We start from the raw sequence: 6,000 nt of genomic DNA on the forward strand, positions 1-6,000 counted from the left end.
TGTCTGCTAACATACTGGAGGCTGAGTCCTGCCGAACCAAGGCAGAGACCCAAGTTCAAAAGCCAGATAACAAGAATCTTGGAGAACCCCTCACACCAACCATCTTTCCATCCAAAATGACAAGCCCTGGACCCGAGTCCCCAGTGGCACCTTGGAAAATGTCTGCTGGACTAAAAGATATTCTGCTGTCCACTTTCCTACTATGGGAAGATATTTACAAAGGCTCATGATCCTTCAGACCCTTCTGTGATTTGGCAGCTCCAAAGCCACCTCTCCCCTGCCCCCTGCTAAGGTGACATGAACTCTCCCTCCTGCTGGCTCCCTCTGACTCCTGCCCATTGCTGCCCCATCCCATTTCTCACCAGGCTGGGAGCACTTCCTGGGCAGACATGTGTCTTGCTCTCTGTGCTCAGTGCCCAGCATGATGCCCCGTTGGAGGCAGGTGCTTCTTCTGTGATAACAGGTGGATGGATGGATGGATGGATGGATGGATGGATGGATGGATAGATGGATAAATCAACTGATGTAATATTTCCCAAAATTCACTTGGATAGTTGAGGCCAGCCCTGGGTCCAGAACCCAGACCTGCCACTCTAGAACAAGGCATTCCCAAAAGAGCACCCCCCTTCCCTGCACAGCCGCTGCCGTGTTACTCTTCAACTCGGGAAATGCACCAACCCAAACAGCCACAGCCAACTGGGCTGGCAGGCGGCACAGCTGTGCTCCGAGAGCGAAGGAGGGTGGGGTCCCCAAGAGTGGGAGAGTTCTATAGGAAACTGAAAAAGGTGTCAGCCAGGAATCCTGAGGGTTCCTGAGCAGCTGGGACCCCTAAGCAATGGGCCACCAAGGACGGTGTAGAGCAGCTGCAGGGGAAGAGCCATTTCCTAGGCAAATCATCCCAGAGCAGAGATCAGAAAAAGGAGCTTTGTGCTTGGGGACATGTGAACTGCAGACACAGGCTGTACTTGCGCCACCACTCCTCAGCCCCGGGTACTTGCACCCAGTAGCCAACAGGCACGTCACTTTTGAAACTTTTTTTTAATATGACAGAGAGTGTTTGGAGAAATCCCACAAATTCCCCGCCCCTTCCCCCCAAAAAGGATGTGTTTGCCTCAACTTGCTCTTGGAGAGGGGAAAAGGAGGGGTGGGGGTATCTTGTATGGATTCAATTAATTATTTCTTCTCTCATCTCTGTCAAAATAAATGTCAAACATATCCAGATGTGCATTTGTCTATCTTCATGTGTGTTTTTATAAGGAGAACAGGAGACAAGGATTCTTGTCTTAACTTTGAACAAAGAGACGAACTCATACTCAGAATGACTGGCTTCTCCAGTTCCTTTAATCTGGAACAACGCTTTTCCTCCAGATGAATCCTGGCTCTGCAGCCAACCTACAGAACTCCTCCAGACCCGGCTCCTGTTCTATACAGTCAACACCCAGGTCCCTCAGAGCCCTGCTGCACCACGAGTCTTTGATATATCAAGGAGAGAGAAAAAAAATCCCACATGGATGACTGTGCTTCGTCACTTCTCCCAGAGGCACATGTGCACAAATCAAATCAAAATATAAATCATCACACCCAGTTATGAGCCTCATACACGGTTTCTTTTAATAAAATATGCAAATATTTTGCAGTAAATTGATTTCCCAGTTTCATTCTCTTATCTCCATATTTATTATTCATGATTCTTCCTCTCCTCACTTAAAGCATAGGGGGGGATAAATTTAGAATGTACAGTTTGCTTGCTTTCTTATAGTTATTATTAGCACAATGTTATACTCCCAGGAATAAAAGATACATGTAAACATTACTTTCAGTCTCAACTGGAGCTAAGAACACATGCAAGAAAGTCTTCAATGATCTAAATCCACGCCCTTGAGCTTCCTAGAACACTTTCATACAGGTGCGACTTCATGAGGGTGATGAGGAGGGTGATGAGGGTGGTTTCAATGGACCGCATGGACAGCTTTCAACTCATGAAATACGAACACATTGTGTCTTGACTCAGAATTTGGTGAAAGAAAAAAATCTGCTGAAGACGTTTGCTTGACTAGAGGATGCTGGAAAAAAAGAGTATCTGAGGGACATTCACTGTGTGCCAGATACTAAGTTCCACAACACTGTCTCATTGAAAGCGGGGAAATCCAAATGGAAACTGCAGCCATTATTCACACCACTTGAAGGACACACAGACGCCCTCAGACCTACAACACTGCTGTGTCCTGACAAACCCATCCTAAGTGGAAAACGCATGCATGCACCCACCCTACAGCACACCCCGCCTCAGCCCCACACACATGCAGAGGGCCAGTGGTTTTCCTTCACAATCACGGGCATACAGCAGCTGCGGCTCACTGCTGCTGCCCACCATCACCAGGGGGGACAGAACCACATATCATTAGTCCAGGAAAAGATCAAAACTCAAAATTCCAAGTACGATTTCTACTGAGAGTGTATGACTTTCACTTCATTGTAAAGTCAAAAAATTGTAAATTGAACTAACTACATGGTGAATGGTTTGTGATCTGTAGTGATTCTTCCTAACGCCAACTACCCTCTTCTCTCTTCTGAGCAGCGCCCACCCTCAGGAGCTGGCACACTCTTCTCCACACTCTCCTCTCTTGGAAATAGTGCTCTGATTGTGACTCTACATCTATGCCTGCCTTCCCAGGCTGCAGCACCCACAGCTTCCAGGGTGGGTAACTCACCCATCGCTGCCCGTCTAGAGGGCACCACCCTCTGGGTCCAGTCTTTTCTGACTTCCCCCACTTTTGGGCTCAAGGGCTTTCAGGGCTAAGCAGAGGAAAAGATCTTGTCACAAGGCAATAACAGCACACCATGAGATTTATTTGGGTGATACTCTGACAGGCTTGCTCACAGTATGACACTGTCTAGGGGCCACCAGGTAGTAGGGTGGAGAAGGGCATGGCAACTCCTGGGAAGGGAGGGCTTGGAGGGGTGCTTGCTGTCTAGGCAACGCTGCTCAGCAGCCCAGGGGGATTCTCTAAGTCAGAGAGCTTCGAAGGAAACAGTAGCTTAGGGACTTCCTAGCACAGGATTTACCTTACCTATGGCTAGAAGATGGTAGGCACAGTTTCACAGGCATACAAATAAAGCCCAGCAACAAATGAATAAAAATTTGCTTATTTGGACTGTTTTAAAAAAATGGAGTGTCTTCAAATTGGAATCTGGTGCAGGGGAGGCTTGTGAGTAACCACGTGGATGTGCCTGGGCTTCTTTCCCTATCGGCAGAACTGCCTCAAAGGAGCAAGGTCAAATGTGTAAGCATTTATTGCCTCTTCTTACATTATATTTGTTCATGTTTCATTGACCCAAACAAATCATAGGGCCCAGACCAGAGTCAATAAGGAGGGGTGCTGAACACAGAACCTGGAGGTATAACCCACCTGCGGCCATTACTGCTACATTCTATCACAAAACCTAGGCTGCAGCCACAAGAAAAATGTTTTAAATGGTGTCAGCTTTTGTGTCTGTCAGGAGAAGCCATTTCAGCCTAGACACTCTTCAGGAACTTACTCTTTATCTGGTAAACAGAGCCCTCCCCACAAAGCAGATACTGACAAAAGGACTTCGGGGCAGTAGACTTCTTGGAAGGCAAGCCCAGGAGGCACAAGAGACTGGAAATGAGACAGGACATGAGAAACCCAATAAGGCAGGGGCTATGGAGTGGGAAGCTGGAGCTCAGTCCTGCTGGGACTTCTGAGAAACCATGTGCACAGGCCACAGACTTCTCCATAAGAGGATGAGGAGGCTGGAGCACTGATCCACCATGGACTGAGCAATTTCTGGTGATGGGGAAATGCTAAGCAGAGAAAAGAGCCTCAGGTACTGAGGCAGGAAGCTGTCCATGAGCTGAGTCCACCAGCTGCAAGTGACCCAGTAGCTGAGGGAGAATGTGGATTGGCACCTGAGACATAGAAATCGTCTCCAGCACCAAATACAAGTGCAGCTCAGTCCCCCACCCACCCACACACAGCTCAAGAGCAGAGGGAGAGAGGACCAAATGATCTAGGGAATGGTTGACCATCTGTAGGTGTTCTCCTGAGCAGAACAGAGAGGACAAACTAATAGGGTCACCAGCAAGAGAGAATTAGTACAGAAAATAATACAGAGACAAAGACATTTTTTTTTTCAAATAGAAATAGGGCCCAATTCCAGAAACTGATCTCCTTCTGCGAATTCTCATTGTGGTACAAAAACTGCCTGGAACTCAGAAAGGCCTTGCCTCTCTCTTGATAAGAATGGAACAGAAAATTGTTGTGATTCTTTGTAGTAGCTACAGTTGGTTATGGAGTTCTGCATAATGATGCTTAAGTCAACTGTGTAGATAACTATACATACCATATTTCATGGAGGCTAAACAGCACATTTTTCACATTAAAAATTCCTGAAACATGGATGCCTTTTATTGAGAAATAAATTTGGAGAACACAGAATCTCTAAAGGAAAAATATCTGTTAAAATACAGAGCAAACAACTCATGAATAACTTATGAGCTGGACAAAGGAGCCTAAGGAACAGAAAAGGGTCAAATGTAAGGGTGCATTCAACAGCCCTTAAATTACTTTTTAAGTACTCTAAGAAGACAGTGAAACAGGAACAAGACCTCAATAGAAAGAGACTATTAAATCGTCAGTCTAGAGGCTAAAATTTGGTTGGACCATGACCCTCTGACACAATCACTGGATCAATCACCCAACCACCAGAGACACTGATGTGATCTGAAACCTTAATACCAGCCCAGAACCCCAATCAGAAAACACAATCTTGCTCAATATTTCCCAGTCTCAGGGCAAATCCAGCCCCTCTGGATCATACATATCCCATTTAATTATGCACCGTAATAAAACTCTGACATTAAGCTCAGGTGGTGCATCTCCCTCCTGATCTACACCCTGCTGAGAGCTGGTATTTTCACCTTTCACTTTCCAAGACAGTTCTTCCTCTCTTCAATAATGCTTGACTCACAGATTCTTTTCTGCAATGGATTCAAGAGCCTGGAAGTTCTGAGTGAAGGTCTCCTCCAGATGACCTCCAGTACCCTTATGGTGACATAACTGGCAGAATTTTTTCTTCCTTGGTAATAGATAAACTATGAGTATCCTTTAGTATTTCATATATGGTGACCTATGGAAGCTCTCATTTCAGAGTGTGTGTTCAACAGGCTGGAATAATCTTTCAATGACTATTTAAAGCCCCAAACTAAAGGACTTTTCCAAGTTATTTTTACAGAGATGCCTAAATCAGGTGGTCTCCACTTTCCTTTTCCATTCAAGATCTTGAGGCTCCAAGGAGACCCAAGAGGTCTCCAGCCCTCCTTACCAGGGCTTTGATTTTAAGGCTCTTACTTCTGTTAGTTGCACATGCTGTTATTATTCAAGAAACTCACTTTTCAAACACAAAAGGACTTATATCAGAAAGATCAAATGCTAAGAAATCTTTAAAAAAAAAAAAAAAAAAAAGGAGGAACAATGATAGAACCCAAGCAGAAGATCGCCATTAAAACTGAGTTCTAGAATAAACACCAGAAAGCCAGAACAATTCAGATTAAACAAGCTGGAGGTTCATTTCCATGTCCAGTGAAAGAAGACCAGAGGGTGGCAATTCCAGGCTGTAAAGGCAGTTCTAGAGTCATCCAGGCTCCTCCTAGCTTTCTTACCCAAACTCCGGGCGCCTCGTTTTCACCCTCGGCGTTATCTCCTAGTCCAAGATGGCTGCTGGAGCTTCTGCCACCTCACCTTCCCAAACCGAAGAGAGAAGAAAGACTGCTGGACAAGACAGCGCGCCTTCCCCGCCTTTTAAGAAGACCCCACAGAAGCTCCGCCCAGCAACTTCCGCCTGCATCCCATTGGCCAGCACTCTGTCACATGACTGACTGAAGGCGCAAGGGAGCCTGGGAATGTGGCATTGGCAGGTGGCAACTTTGCAGCCGGTAGAAGAGGGTTAGAGGGAAGCTGGGCTCGAGCGTGGGACAGG

General features: G+C 46.2%; 1 long non-coding RNA gene across 1 annotated transcript in view; it reads right to left on the reverse strand.

Moving 5' to 3' along the window:
• LOC124090133 (uncharacterized) overlaps positions 1-5,793 on the reverse strand; it is an 89,904-nt gene extending 84,111 nt beyond the window's left edge. Inside the window, exon 1 of the long non-coding RNA XR_006850966.2 lies at positions 5,684-5,793. This is a non-coding gene — a long non-coding RNA (uncharacterized LOC124090133). The remainder of the gene's footprint in view (positions 1-5,683) is intronic.
• Between the last annotated feature and the right edge of the window lie 207 nt (positions 5,794-6,000).

This window comes from Marmota monax, unplaced genomic scaffold (assembly GCF_021218885.2).
Source record: "Marmota monax isolate L192 unplaced genomic scaffold, Marmota_monax_Labrador192_F-V1.1 WCK01_AAM20220418_F8-fsc00017, whole genome shotgun sequence".
Lineage (NCBI taxonomy): Eukaryota > Metazoa > Chordata > Mammalia > Rodentia > Sciuridae > Marmota > Marmota monax.